Genomic DNA, 27,637 nt, shown 5'->3' on the forward strand with positions numbered 1-27,637 from the left:
AGTTAAGCAAACCAATTATGAGCAAAGAAATTGAAATGGTAATCAAAAAACTACCCAAGAACAAAACCCTGGGGCCGGACGGATTTACCTCGCAATTTTATCAGACACACAGAGAAGACATAATACCCATTCTCCTTAAAGTGTTCCACAAAATAGAAGAAGAGGGAGTACTCCCAAACTCATTCTATGAAGCCAACATCACCCTAATACCAAAACCAGGCAAAGACCCCACCAAAAAAGAAAATTACAGACCAATATCCCTGATGAATGTAGATGCAAAAATACTCAATAAAATATTAGCAAACAGAATTCAACAGTATATCAAAAGGATGATACACCATGACCAAGTGGGATTCATCCCAGGGATGCAAGGATGGTACAACATTCGAAAATCTATCAACATCATCCACCACATCAACAAAAAGAAAGACAAAAACCACATGATCATCTCCATAGATGCTGAAAAAGCATTTGACAAAATTCAACATCCATTCATGATAAAAACTCTCAGCAAAATGGGAATAGAGGGTAAGTACCTCAACATAATAAAGGCCATATATGATAAACCCACAGCCAGCATTATACTGAACAGCGAGAAGGTGAAAGCATTTCCTCTGACATCGGGAACAAGACAGGGATGCCCACTCTTCCCACTGTTATTTAACATAGTACTGGAGGTCCTAGCCACGGCAATCAGACAAAACAAAGAAATACAAGGAATCCAGATTGGTAAAAAAGAAGTTAAACTGTCACTATTTGCAGATGATATGATACTGTACATAAAAAACCCTAAAGACTCCACTCCAAAACTACTAGAACTGATATCGGAATACTGCAAAGTTGCAGGATACAAAATTAACACACAGAAATCTGTAGCTTTCCTATACACTAACAATGAATCAATAGAGAGAGAAATCAGGAAAACAATTCCATTCACCATTGCATCAAAAAGAATAAAATACCTAGGAATAAACCTAACCAAAGAAGTGAAAGACTTATACTCTGAAAACTACAAGTCACTCTTAAGAGAAATTAAAGGGGACACTAATAAATGGAAACTCATCCCATGCTCATGGCTAGGAAGAATTAATATCGTCAAAATGGCCATCCTGCCCAAAGTAATATACAGATTTGATGCAATCCCTCTCAAATTACCAGCAACATTCTTCAATGAATTGGAACAAATAATTCAAAAATTCATATGGAAACACCAAAGACCCCGAATAGCCAAAGCAATCCTGAAAAAGAAGAATAAAGTAGGGGGGATCTCACTCCCCAACTTCAAGCTCTACTACAAAGCCATAGTAATCAAGACAATTTGGTACTGGCACAAGAACAGAGCCACAGACCAGTGGAACAGATTAGAGACTCCAGAAATTAACGCAAACATATATGGTCAATTAATATTTGATAAAGGAGCCATGGACATACAATAGCAAAATGACAGTCTCTTCAACAGATGGTGCTGGCAAAACCGGACAGCTACATGTAGGAGAATGAAACTGGACCATTGTCTAACCCCATATACAAAGGTAAACTCAAAATGGATCAAAGACCTGAATGTAAGTCATGAAACCATTAAACTCTTGGAAAAAAACATAGGCAAAAACCTCTTAGACATAAACATGAGTGACCTCTTCTTGAACATATCTCCCCAGGCAAGGAAAACAACAGCAAAAATGAGCAAGTGGGACTACATTAAGCTGAAAAGCTTCTGTACAGCGAAAGACACCATCAATAGAACAAAAAGGAACCCTACAGTATGGGAGAATATATTTGAAAATGACAGATCCGATAAAGGCTTGACGTCCAGAATATATAAAGAGCTCACACGCCTCAACAAACAAAAAACAAATAATCCAATTAAAAAATGGGCAGAGGAACTGAACAGACAGTTCTCTAAAAAAGAAATACAGATGGCCAAGAGACACATGAAAAGATGCTCCACATCGCTAATTATCAGAGAAATGCAAATTAAAACTACAATGAGGTATCACCTCACACCAGTAAGGATAGCTGCCATCCAAAAGACAAACAACAACAAATGTTGGCGAGGCTGTGGAGAAAGGGGAACCCTCCTACACTGCTGGTGGGAATGTAAATTAGTTCAACCATTGTGGAAAGCGGTATGGAGGTTCATCAAAATGCTCAAAACAGACCTACCATTTGACCCAGGAATTCCACTCCTAGGAATTTACCCTAAGAACGTAGCAATCAAGTTTGAGAAAGACAGATGCACCCCTATGTTTATCGCAGCACTATTTACAATAGCCAAGAATTGGAAGCAACCTAAATGTCCATCAGTAGATGAATGGATAAAGAAGATGTGGTACATATACACAATGGAATACTACTCAGCCATAAGAAGTGGAAAAATCCAACTATTTGCAGCAATATGGATGGAGCTGGAGAGTATTATGCTCAGTGAAATAAGCCAAGCGGAGAAAGAGAAATACCAAATGATTTCACTCATCTGAGGAGTATAAGAACAAAGGAAAAACTGAAGGAACAAAACAGCAGCGGATTTACAGAACCCAAAAATGGACTAACAGGTACCAAAGGGAAAGGAACTGGGGAGGATGGGTGGGCAGGGAGGGATAAGTGGGGGGAAGAAGAAGGGGGTATTAAGATTAGCATGCTTGGGGGGGAGGGAGAAAGGGGAGGGTGGGCTGCACAACACAGAGAGGACAAGTAGTGATTCTACAACATTTTGCTAAGCTGATGGACAGTAACCGTAATGTGGTTGTTAGGGGGGACCTGATATAGGGGAGAGCATAGTAAACATAGTATTCTTCATGTAAGTGTAGATTAAAGATTTTAAAAAAAAGAAAAAAAAAGAAAGAAAGAAAGAAAAGGGGGATTACTCCTTGATAGGATAAAACTATTGGTAAATCAAAGATCAATGCATGCTTTAAATATCCTTAATGTTGATCACTTAAAGGGTGTCAGATGATCAGCTATGGAGGTACTCTTTTCTGATAATATTCCTTTCTCTTAATAAAAAAAAAAAAAAAAAAGCAGTTCCTGTGTGCTGACCTCCAATGAGTTCTGCACAGTGGTATAGAGGGCATGTCAAAGTGTGGGCAAAGGGTCTGTTTGTTTCTATGCAGAAGATCAAGGCCTAGCTTGGATACCCAGAAAATGAACTAAGATACGATATGAGGAGGAGCTTCCGGCATCAGCACTCTCTGGAGGACTTGTGCCAGGGGGATGATCAACAAACAGCCTCCACAGGGATCTGTGCGATGCTGCGGTTGTGGCTGCATCCACCCCACCGTTTCCTGGACTTGCCATTGGAATGAGGAGGGAGATGTCTAGGCTGGCATGTGCATACAGTGAGACAACGAATCTGACCGGATCTGTACTGTTGGAACTCAACCAGGAGTTGGGAGGGGTGCAAGTTGTAGCACTCCAAAATCTCATGACTATAGACTATCTACGGTTAAAAGAACATATGGGATGTGAACAGATCCCAGAAATGGGCTGCTTTAATTTGTCTGATTTCTCTCAGACTGTTCAAGTACAGTTGGACAATATCCATCATATCATAGACAAATTTTCACAAATGCCTAGGGTGCCTAAATGGTTTTCTTGGCTTCACTGGAGATGGATGGTAATTATAGATTTGCTTTGTTTATGTCACCATATTCCTATTATGTTAATATGTGTGTGCAAACAAGTTAGTAGTTTAAAACCTATACATACTTAAGGTACTCTACAAGAAGATATGTCAAAGAAATAATCAATCCTCCCATGTTTTCTTCCATATGCTACCTCTATAGCTTTTCTTCTTCCTTCCTAATTACAACTCTTAAATAGAATTTTTTCCTCATATCGAATTTACCGAGTATCATAATTCCTCCAGGTGGTAAAGATACCTCAAGACAAGTGCTGGGCATAGAAGCCACAGGGCATAAATCTGCAAAGATGTAAAAAGCTAACCTTTTCAAACAATATGGCTTCTCTCTCACTTACCAACTTTACATTTCCCTGTATGGTCCCGGAAGATGACTGGTTAGCCAGAGACGGGTAAGATTCCTCAAGGGAGGAACAACCTAAGACAGGCACAGTCGCAGGGGGGCCATCAGGTGAGAAATTGGGGATCAACAGAGGTGAGGCTCAGAACCTCACCCCCCCTGCTTTGAGAGAAATCTTCTGCATCCGTGGATGTTTTGTTGCCCTTGTCTAGCTTGGATTAATACTTAGTCCATAGGCACACACCTGATCATCTACATTTGCCCTCTTACAGCACTAAACTATGTTTCCTACCTTTATCTTGCATCTACCTACCACTTCAGCATTTTATTAAAAATAAAAATAATAATAATAATAAAGGGAGAAATGTGGGATCCACATATAAATCAAGTATAAAAATCAAACGAATATTCATATTTGACCTGATTGTTTATAGTTCATAATGCGTGATCAAAACCGAAAGTTTCTGTGATGACTGCCCTTGTACTGTTCACCATGTAAGAACTTATTCACTATGTAAGAATTTGTTCACCATGTAAAAACTTGTTCGTTATGCTTCAGAAGATTGGAGACTGATGAGAATTAGGTTTGAGATGGATTAATGATTGTGCATTGAGCATTGACCCCCCTATACAGAATTTTATTGTTGTTAATAACCATTTGATCAATAAATATGAGAGATGCCCTCTCAAAAAAAAAAAAATTGAGTGTCCAAACTGTCACACTCTTTGCATCTTATCTGTCTTTTATCCCCCCAGTGAGAAGTCAGATCATTTACTGAACACCCTAATATATACCAACTGTTTGCATTCTCACAAGAATCATGGAAGGTAAGTATCACCCATGTTTTACAATCTGTAAATAACAAAGCCAGGGATTGAATATAGATCTGTCTGATGCCAACACTATACACATAAATTTATATATTTTTAAATTACTTAGTATTCTCCTTTCTCAATTAAAATACAAATATTTTACTTCATATAGAACATGAACATTGTGGATTTGAGATCTAGAACTAACGAGAAGAGTGGAATGCCCTTCTTTTTTGCAAGTTATAGCACTTGAAAGCTGGGTGACTAATACAGAGCAACCCAGCTCTGTAGTTCCCTTATGTCCCACAAATGTTTATTGAGTGCCTACTGTATACCAGATACAATTTGGGTCACTGGGGATACACCAGTCAATAAAAACAAAGAAAGTTGACACTCTAGAATACATTCTAGTAGTGAAGACAGTAATCAAAGTAATTAAATAAATATATATTTCATTTCAGATGAGAAAATAAAGCAGGCAAGTTAGTTGAGGCTGAGATTTTCAATAGGGTATGCACACCAGAGGTTTTCCAGAGATGACTTTTAAATAATAACCTGAAGTGAGAGAGTAAGCTGTGTGGGTAGCTGGGCAAACAGCATTCTAGAAGAAAGGAACAATAAGCACAAGGTGTCTGAGACAAGAGTAAGCTTACTACATCCATGGAATGATCAACAGACTAGTGAAGCTAGAAGAAAGGCAGTGAAAGGGAATAATGGGAGAAGAGTGCAGACAGGTAATGTGTAGCAACGTCATGCAGGATCTTGTAGATCAGCAGACATACTTTGGATTTTACTCTGAATAAAATAGGAAGGTATTGGAATATACTGAACATCAGAGGAGAATAATTTGACTTTAGTTTGACAAGAGCTCTCCAGCTGCTATTTTGGGAGTTAGAGTGAAGGGGTACAGCACAGGGAGGCCAATGGGGAGACTAGTGCATTAATCCAGGTGAGGTATAATGAGGTCTTGGGCCATGGTAGTAGCAGTGAAACCATAAGTCATGGTTAAATTCTGGGTATATATTAAAGTTAAACTAACAGAATTTGCTGAAAGACTGGATGTAACATATAAACAGAAGAGAGGATGTAAGTATGATGCAAATGTAAGTCACATTTGATTGACTAGAAAGATAAGAGTTGCCATTGGTTGAAATAGGGAAGATAATTCAGATTTGCATTACGAGATACCTGTATTCACAACTCTTCACTAGATAACATTATCAAATGGGTAACAGCAAAGTACAATAAGAACTATGTTACCACGGCATACCAAAGGCTTTGTTGCCATTGATCAATATCTTTTTCCCTGCTAATAATAGAACAGTGAGTCTAAATTTTTTCTAGGTTACAGTCTCTTTAAAAACTTGTGGGGAAAATTGTGGAATCTTAACCCAGAAAGATGAGTTTTATCACACATAAACTGACATTTAATTGTTGGAGCAGAAGGGAGCTATGAGGATTTACAGACTCCGTGAGGATATTCATGGGTCCCAGTTTAAGGAGCTCTGAAAAAATAAATCTGATACTCACTTCGGCCTGCTAAGGCAAGTGTTGCCCACAGCCTGCTCTATATTTTACATATCACTTTGAGCCTTTCCATGAGTTCCTTTGAGTCATACTGAAGAGCTGATTATATCCCATAGTAAGACTCTTTTCAGGTTCCTACAAATAAATTCTTTAAAAGCAGCAGACTTCCATTATTAGCATAATTTATTTGAAATTGATTTTCGATTACTATTCTTTATTACTTGATTAATTATTTCCTGTTAAATTCCCCAAATAGGGTTAGAATTTGCAACATATGGAGCCTCTCGTCAGAGGGTGGAGCCAGTGGAACATAAAGACCCCTAGTACTTCCTTGTATCTTTGTCCCTGTGAACAGTTTACTTATTTGTAAGTCTATTTACTTAGTGTTTCAAAGAGAATACAACCAACCACTACCAACATATGTCAGTGGTGGGCAGAACTGCTGTTTTTACCCTCCTTTTTAACTTTTTTTTTTGCAATTATAAAAGATGTATGATTTTTGTTTTGTTTTGCCTTAGCTGGGCTGAAAGATAATGGCACTAGAGACTTAATTTCTTTTTTGAGGAGGATAGAAATACAAAACAGAGTTTGGGCATTGATGATAAAAATTATTTCTGTTACAAAAACTTACTCTACCCTCACCCTTTTGTTTAGATTCAGTAAACCCAACAACTAATGATTACTAAGTACACTAAGTGTCAGCAGTGTGTCATCGGGGTGTACAAGCTGAAGTGAAAAGAGAAAAATATGATCTACTTAAAGAGATAAATCATAAACATCTAAAATGCTGACTATGAATTCCCTTGTTTGGCAAAGTGGTTAAACAGCCATTGAAAATAATGGCTAATGTAAGACTTGAAATGTGGTGAGCAAACACCCTGATATCTTCAGCCTCCCTGTTTTCACACAATTGCCCATCTCTCAGAGCCACATCCCATCTGCCAGTCTGTCAAGAGGAAGCTGTTAATTTCCCAAGTTTTCTGCACCTTGGGTCAAGATGTAGGTTTGGCATCCATCTCTCGGGTGCCATTATTTTTCAGTAAATAGACTTACAAATAAGTAAACTGTTCACAGGGACAAAGATACCAGTAAGTACTAGGTGTCTTTATGTTCCACTGGCTCTACCCTCCGAAGAGAAGCTCCATATGCTGGGGATGGTGCCATTTTATTCCTAGTTATAGCCTCAGAGCTGAAAGCGGGGCTCAGCACATATTAGGGTGCTGAGCTTTACCTTCTAAAGTGCTTTACCCTATTAAAGTACTTTTTGCAGTTGCCGTTCTTACTCTTATTCTGGGAAAAATCTAATCCACAGCCCACATTACTCCAGTGGTCCTGTTTTGTAACATATTATCACACGTCCCTCCATCTCTTGCTAATGATTCTATCTTTGGGAAACCATCTCCTCCCAGTCTCAGCTCTTTCAGAAGGAGAGGTGCAGGGTTGAATGGCCTCTCAATGTCAGCTGAGTTCTAAGTGGCTTAAGTAAGTACTTTTTTTCCCCAAATACTTCCAACCCCTACCCTATCCTCTATGATTGATTTAGGATCCATAACGACTTCCAAAGCCTAGGAGATGCAAGGGGTTTCTGAGAGAAAGAAGTTATTTCTTCCTTGGGATCTACTAGAAGCATTCGTTCTCTTCTCTGGGACTAGCTGTTGTAAGGATATGATCTGTAATTGCAGCCACCATTGGTACCACAAGGGTGAGTCTGGGTTTAGTAGGCGGCCACCATGTGGAGCATGAGAATGAAGCCAACATGAATAGGACAACAGAAGCTCTGCCCTCACAGAACTTAATCATCTATGTGGAGTTTATATTATGCTTTAAATTACATGAACTAAGATATTTTCTTTAGTGTCAGTTTTGCTTAGGTTTTGTGTCACTTAGAGTCCCAACTGATGCAATATCCTGTCAATGAACTTCCTTTTTTACCCCCTGAGAAGACTTGAACAAGCATCTGGAAGAACCCTGACTACAACAGAGTGGTTGAGAAGAAAGAAAGGTCACTCTCAGGTGGAACAGCGCAGAGGGCTGCAAGGAGGATGGGACTCGATGTTGGATTCCAGTGATTTGTTAAGAATAGCTCCCACCTATTAAAAAATCACCTGTGGACCAGGCATTTTGTATTTCTCATCTCTACGCCTCATCTCATTGGTGAAAGGTATTATTAAACCCATCTTACAGATGAGAAAATTAAAGTTCCAAGAGACTAAATGACTCAAGTAATGTAACTAGTAAGTGATATAGCTGGAATTAGAAATTGAGTATCTCTAGTGCTACTCATGACTACATAATGCTGCCTTACACTGAGTCTGATACATTGTTACTGGCATTCAGGTTGCTGCCATTTGGCATTTGGGATAATTCATTATGCAGGATACTCGCATACATTATAAGATATTTGGCACCCTTGTAAATGTTGTAAAAACATCATTCCTTTTATTTTCCTATCGGAGTGGGGGAGGAGTGATAAATGCCCATCACTAAGTGGACACATCAGTTGACAAGTTTAGTGCCTGCTTGACAGTTATCTGCTACCCCTCACATCTCACTGCTGTCAGGAGGGAAAAAAACTGCAGATAATATGGCTTCTCTTAAAAACAAAATTAGTGATGCTGCTAGAGAATTTTGCAAACTTCTCAATGCATTATGTCTCATAAGAACTTGTTTATATGCATGTGTTAGAATGAGGATTCGTTGTGTGAAGGATTGTATGTTTATCACAATAATTGGCACACAGGTGTTCAATAAATGTTTCAGTAATAAAGAAACTAATAAAACTCTCCTTGTAGTTTTCTACCAAGTACTGAAACTCCTTGGAAAATAGTACTGGCAAATGTGGGTACTGAACTACAGCTTTCCTTCAGAAGTAAAACAGAGAAATTGACTGAGAGGCACTTGGCAGTATTAAGCCCATCCTGTCCTTTGCTCCTCTGGCATTCCTTTTCTCCTTTGGTTGAAGGCAAAAATCCATGAAACAAAATTTGAGTCTAAACATCAGTGTTAATATCAGTATGTTAATAATTAGTTTATGAATAGAGTAAATATTATGGTAAAATAGTGCAAAAATTAGTGTCCAAATAGTTCTTTAACAGGCTAAGAGAAATGAGTCTACTGAGAAGGGATGAACCTCTCAAAGCAGAAAATACAAGCTATTATTTCCTCAGCAGTTGTGTCTGGGTTCCTTCTCCTTCTTTCAGAGAACAGCTCCTCTTCATTCCTTTCATTCTCTAATTTGACCACCATGACCTCAGTGCAGTGACTGGCCTCGGGTGAGAACCTATCCAAGCTCGACCAGTCCCGAACCTCCCTCCTGCCCTGGCATGAAGAAAGCTGATTGGTGATGGAAGAATTTGAAACCACTCTGCAGAGTAAAAGATGTATTAGAGGTAGAGAAAGAATGGATAGCAGTCCAGTCTTCTATTCCAAACTTGCTGTTTCATGCCAACCAGGCTGGCAGTTGGATTATAAGAGCTAATATATTCCATGTTTTGCCTAATTTAATTTTATTTGTGGGTGTGATATTTGACGACAAAGGTATTCTTATGTACTGACTAGTACAGCTATCATTTTAAAATTTACTATGTCTCCACTAATTTTGCCCTATCAAAAAAAAATCAGATGAATAAAGTGAAGTTAGTGGGATTAGACCACTTTCTGATGGTGCTGGTTAACATGCATCAGAAACACCTGGAGGATTAAATGCAGATTACCAAAGCCCTACCTACAGAGTTCTGACTCAGTGTATGTGGAGTGGGGCCTGAAAACGTGCACTTCTAAGTTCCCAGATATGCTGATCCAGGCCCCAAACTTTGAGAATCACTGGGTTATAGTAAGGTCTACATGACTCCAGGAATGAGAACCCTACAAAATACCATGCTGCCTCCCCAAAATATGAAGCATGGAACTCCACTCACCAGCATATAGCAGGTGTTATTGCATGAAAAAGAGGGAGGATAAATTCATATTTAAGGAGATGTTGTCATTGTAGAACTCAAAGGCTTTCACATACTAATGTACAAATCTTTGAGAGGGAGCGTATAGTATGCAATACTTCCCAAACTCATCTGACTCTGTAAATCCCTTCTTTTATTGCACATCATGTCCTAATACTAGTGTTCTACAAGAGTTGTATAGAGAATACTCTAAAATGCAAATCTTTTGAGGAAGGTAAATGTTTTTTAGTGACTAGTGATGAGGGGGATTCTGAAATAGAAAGTGGAGACAATTACTATCAATAACTGCAGCTAATCACTGTGTTAATCTGGCACATGCTAAATGAGATGATTGCTAATATACAATACGCATAAAACTAAGGAAACTGAGTTTCATAATAGGCAGGCATGGGTATGGGAAAAATTTAAAATACTAAGTGGAACATTTTACTATTCTGTTAGAGCTTCTACCTTCTTTCAAATGACATAAAATAGGGAATTTCAGATCATTTCCAAATTTAATTTTACTCCTCTGCTGGTTAAAGAACAGGAAGAATCTGAATTGAATTGGGAACTTGGTTCTTAGCAACACACATTAACTGATGTGGAACACAGGCACAATGATGACTGGTGTGGGAGCAGATGTCGCCCTTGAATAGCTCAGATTTTCTGCAATAATAAGTCAGGCCTGAGTTTAAGCCAGATGGAAGCAACAGGTTGTAGGAAAATATTAAATTTCCAGTAAGTCTAGTTTACCTCTCTGAGCAAGACTAGAGAAGAAACAGCTAGAATGGATGGTTGGTATTAAAAGTCTTTAAGAGAAAGAATAATTTTGAATTAAAACGTTTAAGGTGCTGATACTCAAATTTATTTTAAATTATTTTAAATAAATGCTCTTATACTTTAGATGCACATAGTTCATTTAGAAGTTATGTTCCTTCATTTTGCATTGGTTTAAAAAACAAGTATAATCTTATCATACAGAATTTCCCTCTATTTCAATCCATATACATATTGAAACACTTCTCATGGATAAAGTATAAGGTAATATTTACACTAAGTTATGCTAAGAATATTACTTATATTAAGGAATACTAAGGCTTCAGAATGGAAAACTAAATCACATCACATAACAGTTGGGTTGATTAAAAATGGTATCGTGAATCTTGAGGGAGGATCGGAGTAAGATATACCCTAGAGAGCACAGAAGAGGCAGTCTAACAGCCCACTGCTGCCATTTAGACTTACTCCTTTTCCTTGTATCAGAAGCAAAATGGCTGGTTTCACAGACAAGACATGATTCTACCAAATTATCAACAAAGTTACATTTCAAGCCATGAAGATTTTTGTATATTGACTTATTACCTTATATGATGGTCCAGTGGCAAATCTCTAAATATGAGAACAAACCTGAAAATTCACTGTGTCTACCCAGAGGCTCTAGCAAGTGGAACTGTCCAAAATCAAATGAATATGGAAATTATAGGAAATAGGAAAATTCAGTCATTTATTGGATTGAGAAACATCTCAAATTAGTTTTTAAATGCTGAAGATTCAATATGATTGAAATAAGTTAGTCCAAAGGGAAATTTAATTCTTCACTGATGATTTCACTTGTGAATCATTTTCCTAAAGTGGTATTTTATCCACAAATTGATGTATTTTGAAACAATAGCTAAGGGAAATTTACAAAAATTTAACATAACTGAAATTTAAACATCATTAGTAATTGTTTTTAGAGCAAAGTTAGTTTTTTATGTAAATTTTTAATTATATTTTCCCAGAATAAAAAAAAGGGGGGTATTAGTCATCTCTGGGAAACTTAGGACATTATTTGAGTCAGAAAAAAATGTAGGCTAAAATACCTACTATAGATTTACTCTAAACCTAAATATACATATTCCAGATTCAGCTTTCTCACTTTTATAAAAAAAGTAACTGGCCTAGAAGTATCTTAAAAGACTTTATATCTCTTGAAAGTTATAAATTAGTAATGACTGCACTTTTTCATCATAAAAAAGTTTGGATGAGAGGGAACTTCCACCTCAAAAAGGGGAGATCATTTCAAGAATTGGTGCCTCTGGTTTTTAAGACATATTCTCAACACTGTTGAATGAATAGTACAGAAAACTGCTTTTCATCTGCCCCTCTTTACCATTCTTGACTGCCATTCCTGGAATTACAAATTTTACAATGCAGAAGAATAAACTGTGGGGTCCTCTTCACTGTGAATTTAAACAAAAACACATAAAGGGTATCGGATTCAAATAGATTTAGTCTACTAGTACTCATTTGTTGTTAATTAGTATTCACTTGTTATAATATGTTTTTCTATATCTACAACTTACTGACCATGTAGTAGTGTCCCTAAAATAAGATAGGATTTTTGGAAATATATGTATATGTGTGTGTGTGTACATACATATGATACAAAAATACATCTAAGATATAATTCACATTTTAAAATAGAAAATATGAAAAGTTTATAATATAAAATATAACAAGTAAAAACATGACTTCTATAATGAAACCATAAGTAAGGAGCTGTAGTTTTGAAGATATACAACTTGAGAATTCAATGAAATACAATGTAAGTACCAAATAAATGGAGGGCTAAATCAAATCCCTCCTTTCATCAGAAAGTATGTGGAACTACAAAGATAGGGATTAGTTTGTTACTGAGCTGAACTGCTTCCATGTGATTATTTCAGGTGGTATTGACGTAGGGAGAGCCCATAAAGTCGTTATCGCTGAGTCTTGCCAGAAATGACAACATAATTCAAGATGCCACATTTCCCACCCCCCAGGGCCTTCAAGGGAGGTGGGAGAATAAGCAAACAAAACCAAGCAAATATTTCTCTCTGGGTCCATATGTAAGCATGTATGACTACACATACATAGATAAGTGATGATGGCTCTCAGCGAGGAGACTGCAAGCCTGAGCACGCAGTGCTGGAAAACCAAGCTCATATTTCCAAAACAAAGGCACACTGGGCAGCAGCTGGAGGCCTGACAGAGAAGCAGCATCACTTAGGAAACTGGAGGCATATGTGCTATTGCTCCCCTGCACAGAGGCATGTTTCTGGCAAGAGATGATCGTGCAAAATATGAACCTTTGCAAAAGTCACAACATCAGTGGGCGAGCACCTCTTTTTCCCTAGATGTGAGCATCTGCAACGAATGGAAGCACAGAACCAAGAAACAGCCCCAGGATATTCTAGGTCTCGAGGCTAAGGGTTTTTCAGTTTCTTCCTGAAAAGAAGAATTTTATAATTACATATGAATATTGGACTTGGAAAAATTATCATCTTCATGCTAAGCTAGAAATGTAATGGCCACTCATCTGATTTTTAATTGCATGTTTGGTTATTCAAGAGAAAGGGCAAATTAAAGGGAAACTGCAAAGGAATACCTAGCCAAATCCTCTTCAGGTTACAGGTGAGGAAATTGGCATCAAGAAAGGTAGAGAAGCTCTTTTGCAAAGATTATACAGCTATTAGGTGCAGAGCTAGGACCAGAACCTTTCTCTAGCCTGACACTCTAGTTCTATACCACTTTATTAAGATACCTTATCATAGGTTTGCTTCATTAAATTTTTAAAACTGCTTGCTGTCAATATGATATGCTGTACTGCTAGACTTTTTTTTTTTTTGAGCTTATGTCCCTTCCTTTTGGGTTTCTTCAATGTAAGTCACATAATATATAAAATTTAAGAGACCTCAAGAGGGGATTGTAGCCTGATTATCCTTGAGGGCAGACTGATTCCTTTGAAATCTACTCAGTACAAGTGATGAAAAGTGGCTTAAACTTGGTCTGGGTGGAAGGCAGGTGGACAAAGAACTTTTGAAGTTTTGGGTATAGACTTTAGATGGATTGTTCAATCAGGAACATGGTTACAGTGTTGTCCTCACAAAGGTATATAAAATATTTATTTCGTGTTATGTTCTTTCTTAAAGTTACAATAAAAAGAGGTCTCTAACACAATGCCCAGAGCCCACAGGTGACAGTGGCTAAGGAAGAAGCAGGACTCCGTGTAAAAATGAAGCTGAAACTCAGAGCAGGCACTGCAGGTTTGCATATGGAATCAGAGCAACGCTATAAGGAAATATGTAGCCCAAGGTTATGAGACATCAGTGATTCATTTATCAAGAAAAGGAGAAAAAATAGAAATATCTCATTGAATATTATCGGTCTCAAATTTTGCCAATAGATTTATGACTTCATGTTAGTAAGGAGGGTAATAACAGTGTCACTTATGATGCCATATTTTATATGTGTAAGTATGCCTATAGTTAATAGAATTCATCAGGCAGTAGGTTTGGGCGCTATTTAAAACGTGGGTCAGAGGGGCATTAATTCTATTCAAAATGTCCATCTGTTGCTGCCCAACTTGTACGAAAGGTTGCATAGCAACCCTTCGTACTGCACGGATCTGGTTGGCCTCCCTCTGTTGCTTTTGTTTGCCCTCTGAGAGAGTTGCCCTTGATGGAGAAACAGTAGGTGTTCTTTTATTTATATATTTATTTATTTTTTGGCTGGAGCTTGGCCTGGTGAGTGGGGGCTCATTATAGCCTGCTGAGCTAGATAGCATTGTAAGGCAATATCTGACATATGAATGTAATTTATCTTCCTGGCATGATTCTTAGTCCCAAATTGATTTCCAAATTCCTAGGACTGTGGAGGAAGAGCAATTAAAAAGAAAATACCAGGACCTTTTACTTTTATACCAGGAAAAACACTCAGAGAGCAGGCACAGAGAAGGTTCCAGAAGTTTGAATCAATTTTGTGGCACTTAGTCACAGTTATACTATTTGATTTTAGCCTATTTCTGAACTTATGATTTTTTTCAACTCTGCCTACCTGGCAATCTGTTGAATTGGAGGATTATTTAGAAAATCAAATATTCTTAAAGGTCTGTTTGCAACAATATCAATTCCAGATACTTGTATTTTCTTGACTATTACTATATTTTTTAGCTGCTTAGTAAAATTTGCAGTGAATTTAAGCATCTGTAATTACACATAAAATAAGTGTTTACCTACCTGACTTACCTTCTTTCCAGTATCAATCAATCTATCTATTCCCAAGGCACCATGGATATGATTGTGGGCCACTGACAAATAACAGTCTTAACAGACCACTGCAATTCAAACCATCAATAAAGTACTCTTGAAGAAAGCAAACTTTTTGACAGAACTGAAAACACCGTGTTTTGAGAGGAATTGTTATATAGCACTAATTGAACTATGGTAATCCTGACACCAGAATACTTTCTGTTAGTTGGTCATTGTAATTCAACTTAGCTGTTTGTATTTTATTCATGGCATCATATCAGAAATGCCTTCCTTTTATCTCTGGTGAATCTATATATTTCAACTTTAAGCAACTCTACACCTACTTTTATCTGTTAATAACCTTTTAACTAACATTTAATGAAGACCTGGATGTCAACAGAATGCTTGAGACACTTCCTAAGTGCTTTTTGGGGAGGCAGGTAATATGAATAATAGTCTCTATCCTGATATAACACTCTAGATTGTAGATGCTGAAATTTGAGTCACATAATATTAGTACTAGCTTTTGTTTTCTTTTCACCTTCATTTTTCTTTTCATATTTTTTCTTGAAGTAGATATAAGGAATCAGAATTTTCATATTTCAGGTTCCACAAGTACATGTCAAAGAATTTACAAAGACTGATAGACATGGACCTTAGATGTGGGGCTAGCTCAGTCAGATATCAGATTAATTCCAGTAGATATCATCACAGGCTTTTGATAAGGGGCCATATAATTTATTCTCTAATATAAGTCCCTTTTGAGTATGAAGGAGGTGCTAACCAGACAGAACACCAGAACAAATGACATAAACAAAATACATCCATTATTAGGAATCAGGATATGGGGCCATGCTAGATGTAGGAAATAAACTAGCAAAATGGTTTTACAAGTAGGCAGTAAGAAATGCCATACATGAAAGTATAAACTAGGGGGAAATGAAATATAATATGCTCTGTCATCAGGAGTGAAGGGTTTGAATTCGGAACCCTAGTTTCAAATTCTGGCTCTCTCAGTAACTAGTCTTGTGACCATGGTCAAGTTATTTAATCTCTCTTAGATTTATTTTTTCATCAGCAAAATGAAATGACTACTCATTTCTAGGTTGTGAAAATTAATGAGACATCTAATTTAAGGCGTTTGGTGTGGAGCCTGGTCATTGTAATTATTTAATAAATAATAATTTATTTTCAAGTTATTTTTCTAATTCTAAACACAGGAACCAGATGAAGAAGCTAGATTCAGAGACGTGAACAAGAGTGAAGTCTTGGGTTTTACTCAGGTGGACCCCCTTCAGCACATTCAGCATCTGTAAGGCTAACAATATAAAAAAAGCCACACATACACATACGCAGAGGAATTCAGAAAGACATCTTTCTAATCCAAAGAATAATTCTTAATTTCCTAAAAGTCTTCCAGTCTCAGAGTATTCACTTTTAAAATGGGAATACTAATATACATCTTGTTAAGGTTGCTATGAGGATTAAGTAAAAGAATGCATTAAAACAAAGTTTAATTTTCTTTTCCATACATTGTTTACATGTGGAAAATAAGAGTCACGTGACATAGCAGTCATGACTTCAACACACACTGTTGAATTCCATAGTTTACACTTTGAACTGTTTCACTATACTGCCTTTCCATTTTAGGGCCAGTATTTGGAAGACAGTGAATTCTGACATTGAATTTTTAATAGCCTGTGACATAGATGTTATGAGGTAAAAAATTATACTCATGATCAACTTAAGATCCCGTTAACTGGGAGGAAATAGAGCAGCACTTCCTTAAAAGATGTAAAAGATTCCACAGGACTGGTCTCCATTATATTCTCATTTAATTCATCCAGTTAGCCACTGCAACAAACAGATGGATTGTGGAGGGTGATGATGGACTATCATAAATTTAGAAGTACAGCAGCTGCTATGCTAGATCAACACAGCCAATGACACTTGGTTTGTAAATGTTAACCTGGCAAAAGCATTCTTCTTGAATGCCATCAATAGAGAGATTCCAACACAGTTCACTTTTACGTGGCAAGGACAGCAGCCACACTTACCCTCCTGACCCCAACATGTTAACTCTCTAGGTTTCTGTCAAAAATACAGTCTTCAGGAACATGGATGTCTTGATATAGACCCACTGTATTGAGGGCCTAATGTTATTTGAGCCTTGTAAGCAGAAGTGATAAGTATCTTTAGGTAGTAATATGACAGATAGATGCCAGAAATGGGAGATAAAAATGACAAAAACTCAGGGCCCTGTCATACTGGTGGAATTCTTCATAGTTAGGTGTTCCAGGACATGCCAGAGCCTCATCTCTAAAGTAAACCTCCCTCTGCCAAGAAGAAACACAACACATGAACTCTTTGGAATTTGGTGGTAGCATATAACACATTTGTTTACACTGATCCAAACTATTTATCAGATGTGATTCAAAAGGTAGCCAGCAAGAGAGGTTTCCGCAGTAAGTAGAGACTATTATGTAAGGATCCACACCACTCACACCTTATGGCCCTGCAGATTTGGTAGTGGTATGGATGTTTGTAATGGTACGGATGCTGTGTGAGGCCTCTGGTAAGACCTGATAGGAAAGTTACAATGCAAACACCTAGGTTTCTGGGGCAAAGCCATGACTTCTGAGTGGGAGAGATTCTCACTGTTTCAAAAATAATTTCTGGTATACTATTATCTGATACTGAGACATCAAGCAACTAGAAGGTCTTAACTCACAATGGTGAACTTTTGGCCAATGGGAATTGAAAGCCAACAGATAAATTCTTCCCTTCTTTTTCTGAACAGGCTGCCTTTAGATGCAGTTTTTCATGTGGTTTCTCGGAAGACAATTTGTGAGACCGAGTGACCAGCTATAGTAGATAGCTAGGAACATCTTCAGTTCAGTGTTCTTTCTGTCCTGTATCACTTCCCTTTGTCCTCACTCCTGCTTTCTGTGATATTTTCTAGTAAATGAGTAACACACAAATTTTGCCTCAGGTTCTGGGGGAAATAAAGACAAGACAACTCTCTTGGTTCAGATTTGTCAGTGGTTTAAGTCATTGTTTCAACTCTACCATTCCAATCACCTCTCCTATTACTCCTTGCCTTTCAGTTTATAATGATATCAAATTGCTTTGCTTCCCCCTAGAAAACATGCTGTTTCATATCTTAAGACCTTGGCTTATGCTATATGCTCAGCCAGGATGCCATCTTTTGTTCCTGATTAATTATCTTGTAGTAATCAACTTAGAGGTCACCTCCTTCTGTTTTAACCTAGTGGTGAGAGGTATCAAGTACAATAATCTATCATGTGCCTTACACGGGAATGTCTGGTATGCCCTAGACACTAATATACTAGAAACTTCACTAATGTAGCAGGATCCTAAATTTTCATGACATTTCCTTGCTATTCTCTGTTATTAATATGACATCTTCCTCCTCTTCCATTGCTAATCCTGTTTGCTTGAAATTCTACCTATGGCTTCTCCTATGTTATCCTATGTGGTGGTCAGGGGAGATCTCTATCCATGTGGATTCTTGACCATTTTAGTCCTTTTCTCCCAGGAGTGAGCACACAGTTATAAAGATTATTGATTTCTTTGAATCCTGTTTGATATTGAATAAGGTTGTTTACTTCACTATTCTGGAGGTTCACACACCTAAAATTGAACAGTTCATATAGTTAGAGAATTGCGTATGGTTATAGCCTGAGCTGGAGTGCATTTGGATGGAAGGCGTATATGTCAGCTGAATGCAGGTAGCAATAAGCACATGTGTTCCCAAGACAAGAGAGCAAATTTGCCTCCTTACTTCCTGCTGAACATAGAGCCTCTTTTGTCTCCGGTTGTCTTCCAGCAAACAAAGAAGCCACTTGGCCACATATAGCTCACATTTTATTTATTTAGTTCCCCCCTGTAGTGTTTTCAGACCAAGCTGCCCTACACGAAGGAATCATGTCTACTGATTAGCAAGGCCAGAGTGTTGCTGGGGAAGTTTCCTTGTGACCCCTGCAACAGATTAATTGTTTGCCATAAGGAAGTCTCTTAACCTTGTGGTATTTCCCTTTATACTCTCCAAATGGAGGATAATAATGCTGGAGCAGAAAAATGACTTGATAGCCACAAATGAGAAGCACCTCTTCAATGTCTTTATACACACAGGCTTCCTGTTACAATAGTAGTACTATTTTCTTCTATTTAAAATAACTCCGAAGAATTCTAGGACACTACTCTCTGAATAATAAGAACCATCTTTTAAGGTGTTATACCATTTTATCAAAATGTTTTATTTCATGTAATGAAAAATTTGTGATAGAAAGTATTTTAACTGTTCTTACTATTTACAAAACATTTAAAAAATAATTAATGTTATAATTTCACTCATGGCAGGAGGCTGCTAGTGCACATGGACCATTATATAAATGGAAAATAAATATGAAGTTCATAACAATAGCCAATATCAGAAATATGAGTTAGTCACAGTGGAAACAGAAATCGACAGGTACCTTCAGTAATACCAGGTGAATACCACTCTCACATTAGAGAAGAAAATTACTGCAAGTCATCAAACCAAAACATATTATAAATCTACTTTAATTAAATAAGTAGAGAAGAAAATTATTGCAAGCCTCAAACCAAAACATATTATAAATCTACTTTAATTAAATAAGTACAGTATTGGTATAAAAATAGACAAACATCTGTAGAAGAGTCTAGCAATTCCAGAAATAACCTATGTATAGAAGAAAATTTAATATAAGACAGAGAGGTTTAATTTCTTGAGAAAATTGTAAGTTCTGATGATATAATTGTGTACCGATATGAAATAATATGAAATTTTATATCATATACCATTCTCTTACACTATATGCAAAACTAAATTCCATGTGAATGAAATAACTAAATTTTTAGAAATCTGAACAAAATATTTGCAATTCAGATGACAGACTAAAGGATTAATATCCATAATATACAAGGAAATTTAATTTCCTCACAGATTAGAAATAAAGTGAATTTCCATCAATAGAGGAACTAAGTAAGGATGTATAATCCATATTTCAAAGATTATTACAAAGTCATTAAACATGAATTAGAGCTATACCAATGGACTCAAAGGGATTTTTGCTGGTTAGTGACTAGCAAAAAAATACCAAGAAAATAATAAAAAACAACAGTAAGTTGAGTTTCTACCTACATGTTTATAGAAGTTTTAAAAGACTGATGACATTTGTTATTAGAAGGCATGCAGGGAAAGGTGTGTTTTCATCCACTGATGTTTGAAGTTTCAAATGTTCCTATCTTTTGTTGAATATATCTGGATTGAATTGAACTAATTTGAATTCAATTGCATGAAAAAGAATAAAACACAAGTTTCCATTTTTTCTACCTCAGATCCTATTTTACAAACAAGGAATTAAATAGAACTAATAAACAAGCTACATTTAGAAAGTTTATAAAGGAGGTCTGAAATTCTGAAAAGAAACTTTCTGGGTTACCTACATTGCTTTATTTTTAAAAATTGGGTACATTTTCTTTGATTCAGCTTTCTCAGCTTTGAAAATAGATAACACCTAACATTGTTCATTGCATAGTTTACACCTCAATACCTTAAAGCACCTTAGATAGGGGAATATTGCAAACAATGTTTCCCATGCTACCATTATAGACACACTGCATCCATCAAATTCCACATGCTTATTTTTGAATTGGTGTTTATTTGAATGTTAATCAGAACAGACAAGGTTACGTTGCAATGTTGAAGTAATCTGGAAATCTCAATGACTTACCAAAACTAAGGTTTATTTCTGACTCATGCCATCTGTTCAAGGCTCTGCTCCAAATAATCATCCAAGGACCCTAGTTATTGGGAGCTCCACTACCTTCATTTCCCTCACTTAGAACCCACAGCCTCTTCTAGAGTAGATCCATGATGGGCCTTTGACAGAGGTGAACATTTTGAGGTTCTCTCACTGTTAATTAAATTCTTCGGTTTGTCTGCTTACAAACCTACTGGATAGAACTAGCCAGTAACTGTGAGAGGGTATAAAGGGTAAGTTCCTAGTGCTCAGAAGGACATAGAACTAGAATCAGATGAGCCCTTGAATTCTTTACCAAAGTTTGTTTTGAAGATTAGGGATTTTGCTTGTTGTGGTGGTGTTTTTATTGTTATAATATAAGTCTGATTCAAAAGTAGCTGTCACAGAAATAAATACATACAGAAATATATTTTTAAGTACTAAATAAACAAATAATATAAAGAATCAATTTCATACATAAAATTTTTATAAAGGGAATTTAGATACCTGCTAAGGTGATTGAAAAGAAATGAGATGAAACATTTAAGGGTGACAGCTCTAGAAGAGCTCTTGCTGCTCACAGTAACAAATAAGGTATGGGACTGGGTTATAGAAACAATGAGCAGGGATTGCAAAGGAGGGACCAAAAGGCAGCTAACAAAGACGAAGGAAACAGGAGGCTGCTATCAAAGTAATGCAGCAGAATACAACAGTTAAAAATAGTAGAGTGGAGAAGAAAAGAGCTGGATAGGATTTGATTGCTTAGACCGACTTGAAGGAACTGTGGCTGCTGCAGGGTCTTCATGTTTATGGGAAACTCCAATGCAGTGCTATAATTTGGCTTTTTTTAAACTTAAGATTTAGCCTGAAGTCAGGCAGTTAGCACTGAATTCTGAATAAGATACTAGTTTGCTTTTCCTGGAAGTATTGAGATCTTCTTGAAGTTCTTTTTCTCTAAAAAAATGCCACAGTACATAGCTTAACAAGAAAGTTCACATCCTAGAATTAGTTTTAACAAATGCCATATTTTAATTTTTATATATTTGGCCACTTCATTTTGTATTTATGTACCAGAAACTGTGAAATTGTGAGATTTTACCCTACTTGCAAACTAACAAGACTGTCACAGTTTCTTCAATGTTGGTGATATTTCTGGGTCAGAGTTGAAGGATATTTCATTATTCACAGAAATAACAGTAGCCTGAGTATTAGCATTTTGGCCACAAATTATTCACAAAGTCCCCAAAACTATGAGCTCTTGGTAAAAATCATAAAATAGACCACTATGAAAACTAAAAGAAACAACAGAAATAGACTTAGTATGAGCACTATTAGAAATACCAAGTACAAAATATGAAATATGTATAGTTCATAGATTCAAAGAAATATGTCACAATCCACAGATTTAGAAAGCCTGAAAAATCCCAAGAAAGAAAACTCTTTTCGCCTTGTTACATCACAGTGTTGCAGAATACCTAAGTCGAAGACTGAAGGAGTTAGAAGAGGCAGGTGACCTTCAATGCCTGGTGATATGTTGAAAGTTGATCTCTATCTGTTACCAATAGGAGGGAAAGACACTAGAGTGAATTATTGTTTGTGTTCAGAGAAACTTACTATTAATCTAAAATTGTATGCCCAGTAAAGTATCTTTCTAGGATGAGAATAAAATATATTTACAGAACAAAATTTAAAAAAATGACCAAGTGTTTTACCAACAGGTCCTCACTAGAATAAATTCTAAAGGATATATATATATATATATACTTCAAGGAAAAAAAAGTGATCACAGATGGAGGCTCTCAGAAGCCAGCCGAAATGATGTGGAGAGAATGTAATAAATATATGTGTAAATAGATAAATAAGATTTAATAATGTTTTTTTTGGGGAAGGGAGTATATAAACAGAGCTAATATACACAACAAGAAGATACAGCCACCTGGGAGTGATTGAGTTGAAATGTTCAGATCCTTGTGTTATTCAAGAAAAGGGTAAAAATACAGAATAATTTTTGACAATATAGGCTAATACCTTTATAACTTTCAGGTAAGAAATTAATTCTTAAATGGGACAAAGGAGTACAATGAAAGGGAAAGATGGATAAATTGCATTACATTAAAGATGAGAACTTTTTTTCAGTCACCAAAAAGAAAGTAAAAAGACAAGCTACAAACTGGGAGAAGATACTGCACCCATCAGAAAGCATTCTGGTTAGAATACATAAAAAGCTCCTACAAATCAGTAAGAAAATGGCAAACAGCCTAAAACAAAAATGGGCAAAAGTCTTAAATACTATACAGAATAAAAATATATACTAGTGGCCTGTTAATATATGAAAGAATGTCTTCCCTAGTCATCAGGAAAATAAAAACTCTTAACCACAGTAATGATCTTTCATACTCACTGCATCGATAAGAATAAAGAAGTTTGACAGTTTCAAATGTTGCAGCCACCTTATTCCTTGCTCGGGGAAACATGTCTGTTAGAGTAGGCTAACTGCATAACAAACAAACCCAGCAAGAATATAATGGTTCAGAAACTACAGAAACGTATTTCTTGTTTCCATAAAAAAGAGAATAGATACCTGGGTTGTCAAGTAGAGTCACCTTTTGTCTTTACCTCTACCATTTTCAACATGTGGCTTCTAAGACTATCCTGAAGTGCTCTCCTGTCAGCCAGCAAGAAGAGGGAAAGACTTCAGGGGGTTACAAGTGGAAGGCTTTTATGAGCCAAGTTTAGCAGTACTACGACTACTGCTGCCTAAATCTCACTGTATACCACTTAGTTACATGGCCTCCTCTCCCTAAAAGCAAGGCTATCCAGGGCAGTTTACCTGTGTGCACAGGAAGAAGAGGAAACAGTTGATGCCCAATGCAAAATGCAAATTGTTAGAACTACTTCAACAAAATAAGTTGGTATCATCTAGTAAAAGTGGATATGTATATGACCTATCAGTATTTTGCACATATGTACTTTAGCATACATGGACAGTAATGTTTTATATATATATAATGATATGATATTATATGCCATCATAGGAAATAACCTAACTGTTCATCAATTTTAAATGGATAGAGTATAGCTGCACAATTGAATATTATACAGCAGTGAAAATAAATTCCAGCTATTTTCAACAATGTGGATGAACCTCAGGAAGATATATTTATACATAAAACCCAAGCAAAAGCATAAAGAGAAACACAAAGTTCAGAACAGTGATTAGTTCCGCGGAGGAAAGGAGTGAATGGGAGGAGGAGGAAGGCAAACAGTAGTGTTGTTTTCCTTAAATGGGGTGCTGGGTGTATGTGAGTATATTATAACATTATTCTCTCATTTTCTATCATACATATATTTTCTAAGTGTTCTTTTGCAACTTCTCAATATTTAATTTATAAAAACAGTATTTAATTTTAAAAATTATGATTATTAAAAGCCATGTTTAGTAAAAGATTGTACAAGCAAAGGTCTGCATTTGTAAAGCTATGGAAATGGGCCATTTCTGTCTTCAGTGAATGTTTTTATACTCTCACAGGCATCTCTGGTCTGAAGATTAATAATAACTGCTGTTAATTTAGCCATCATGTTTTAATTTAACACAATTACTCTTATATAAGTTAACATGAGTTATCTTGCTATTAGAACAGTGTCCTTGTTGACCATGGACCTGATATTGATTAAAATCATATCTTTACTACATTAAGCCAATAGCTTGTCCTTTATTTCTCTCATTTCATATTGCTTTATATTACTTGCAACCAGCTTTTTCTCTAACAAATTGTTTTTACATTTCTGCTAATCACTCCTTGTTTTCTCTCATCTTAATAATTATTTTGGCAAAATTCTAATTACTATTTCCAGGACCAGAATTTTTGGAAAAAAAATTAATTCAAATTTTAATATATTTGATGTCTTTCTACTTTAACTATAGTATTTAATATGATGTCTAGTATTTAATGGCGTGTTACTATGTTATTTCTGCCACAAAATGGTATCATTCCTTCCATACAGTTCCTCATTTATCATGGTGAAATACTTTCCCTCCGGTGAATTATTAATACAATTTTAGCATGAAGAGATCCTTTTATATCACATGATTTTATAATAACTGCATTCTCATGAAAATAATCTAGACAACTGAAAATATTTTAGCACACAGTAAATTATGCAGTCTTTCTAACTGCAAACACTGTTTAGAAAATATGCTATTAAAGAAAATTATAAATTAGTTAAAAATTTTCTGGAATAAGCAAAAATCCCTCCTTTTTAAGTTCCCTTACTCTTCATTTAGATATCTAAAATTGCAAATATTTGAGTATTTAATTTAAAATTCTTTACTTATATAAACAAAAAGGGGGAGAGAATTCTGCTAATATTTTCTGGGTTATTTGTATCTGTGAGAACCCATTAAATTGCTACTGTAAGATGTCCCTAAGAGGACATTATGTTCTATACTGGGAGGAGGAACTTGAGCAGGAAAAAAGTGAGAGAGGATAGATGAATGGATAGATAGATACTTAGGTAGATAGATAATACTAACAATAATAATAGTAATACATAGATGGTAGATAGATGATACAGATAGATCAGTTTTTTCACTTTTCTTATTATGTTTTAGGGTACTGTTAGTATGTGAAGGACTATAGTGGCCAGAGGATTTACTTGGTTATGAGACATTCTGTAGCAAAGTCCATGTGCTAATTTCTCATCCCAGAATGCCAGTCCATGCCCAAAAGTATTAGACTGCAGTATGATGAAAGAGTCATCCTAATATCAAACAACAAAAAGAGACCCAGTCAGCCTGTGTCAATACCCAATTAACATCCAGAGACAGCCTAGTGGGAACTACAGAGTTGCTTACATTAAGCATCCTTTGTGTGACCACACCACACTAATCCTGAAAATATGTGTTCATGTCTCTTAATTGCAAAGCCACATCAGTTTTTTAAGGGCATTCCTTAACAGCACACACCCTAGAAGTCCAGATGACCAGATTAGTCCCTGAAAACCAGGGCAGCCCAGTCCCTCAACTAGGTAGAATGTAAACCAGACTGATGTCAAGGGGAAGAGTCAGGGCTGACATCTAACTACCTGTGTGGCTCCCATGGAGAGCACAGTTCTTGAGACAAGCTTTGACTAGTGTCTTACATTCTATAGGAAAGATTACATGAAGAGAGTGATACCATATTCTGAGGTTTCTTCCACAGGACACTCACAACATTCTGAGCCCCTCTCTCTCTCAGACCTCTATGAGTCTTCCATTATCTCAAGAAAATACCACAGCAACTCTGATCCTAGGCAAAGATGGCTCTAGAGAACCTTGGAGCAGAATTTAGTAGCTTGTGACATTTTCTGAGCAATGTAATGCTCTGAAAAGATCCAGAAGCCAACATTATGACAAATGCCCCTTTTATGGGTTGTTTTTCCTCTGTCAGTGGTCTAGAAGAGAAACCCCTGTAGCTACTGTGAGTCAGCATGCTTTTGAATCAATCTTCAGAAAATACAAAGAAAAGGTGGACTTGCCTACAGATAAGCGTCATCTTGCTTTCTGGGTAACCTAGTCCTATATGTCAACTTTGTTTACAAAGAAATAAGATGATCACCTTGTTCCTCAACCTGTCTGTTCCTCAACCTGTCCCTCCCTCTCCAAAAACAGAATCCCAGGCACACATACTTCTGGATAAGGAGCAAGAAATTGCAGTAGGCATATGGAAAGAGAACAGGCGGCTGGTCACATTTAAAATGCTCTGTGTCCCTGCATCGCTTTCCTCTCAGTGCTGTGGTACACTGACTTCTAACTCCTTCAAAGTTCATTTCCACCCTCTCCAATGCCTCAGGGTATAGGACATATTTTCAGCAAAGGGATATTTGCATGATTCTTTCAGCATGTATCACTGTCCTTACTGCGTATTGAAAATAATTAAAAAGCCTCAGAAAGGTATGGCCCAAGGCACTAAGTCCCTGCTTACCACATTCACCTGCTTATAAGAGATCAGCTCAGGCTCCTATGACCAGCATGGAAGAAGGCTGAGCTGTTATAAATGATTTTAATAAATGCAAACTACAACCAGATGTTTTAGGTCTTCTAGGGTTGGCCCTTTAAGTTAATTATCAATTTATAAGTTATTTGGTAAACTGCATACATGAATTTTATAGAAGTAATGATATTATATGTACCCAACTTTCATTCATCTGTGAGATGTCACATGACCCAGTACTTAATTTTTATGGCCCAAGAAATGCTAAAGGTTTGAAGCAGTTAGACACTAAAAATAAAATGAAAACCAGCCCTGATTTTACCAAAGTGACATGTAGTGGCAATATTTCAGGACAGTTGCTAGGTATATAATAATTTCTTCCTCTTTGTAGATGGATTAGTAAAGCTCATTCACATTTACTTACCGGCTATACAACACCCCCTATGGTTTTGTGATACTCTTTTATATGAACTGGAAGACCCATTTATAGCTTTCCCTAATTGCACATTCTACTCTGTTCACATTCCTTCTTGCTCATATGCCCTTAAATTTATGGGTTCTTATTCCAAT

The 27,637-nt window shown here is 36.5% G+C and overlaps 1 long non-coding RNA gene across 4 annotated transcripts in view; it reads right to left on the reverse strand.

The window, feature by feature from the left end:
- Positions 1-27,637, reverse strand: part of LOC140843505 (uncharacterized) — a 190,613-nt gene that overhangs the window by 90,991 nt on the left and 71,985 nt on the right. The gene's annotated exons all lie outside the window — the stretch shown is intronic.

This window comes from Manis javanica, chromosome 9 (genome assembly GCF_040802235.1).
Source record: "Manis javanica isolate MJ-LG chromosome 9, MJ_LKY, whole genome shotgun sequence".
Taxonomy (NCBI): Eukaryota; Metazoa; Chordata; class Mammalia; order Pholidota; family Manidae; genus Manis; species Manis javanica.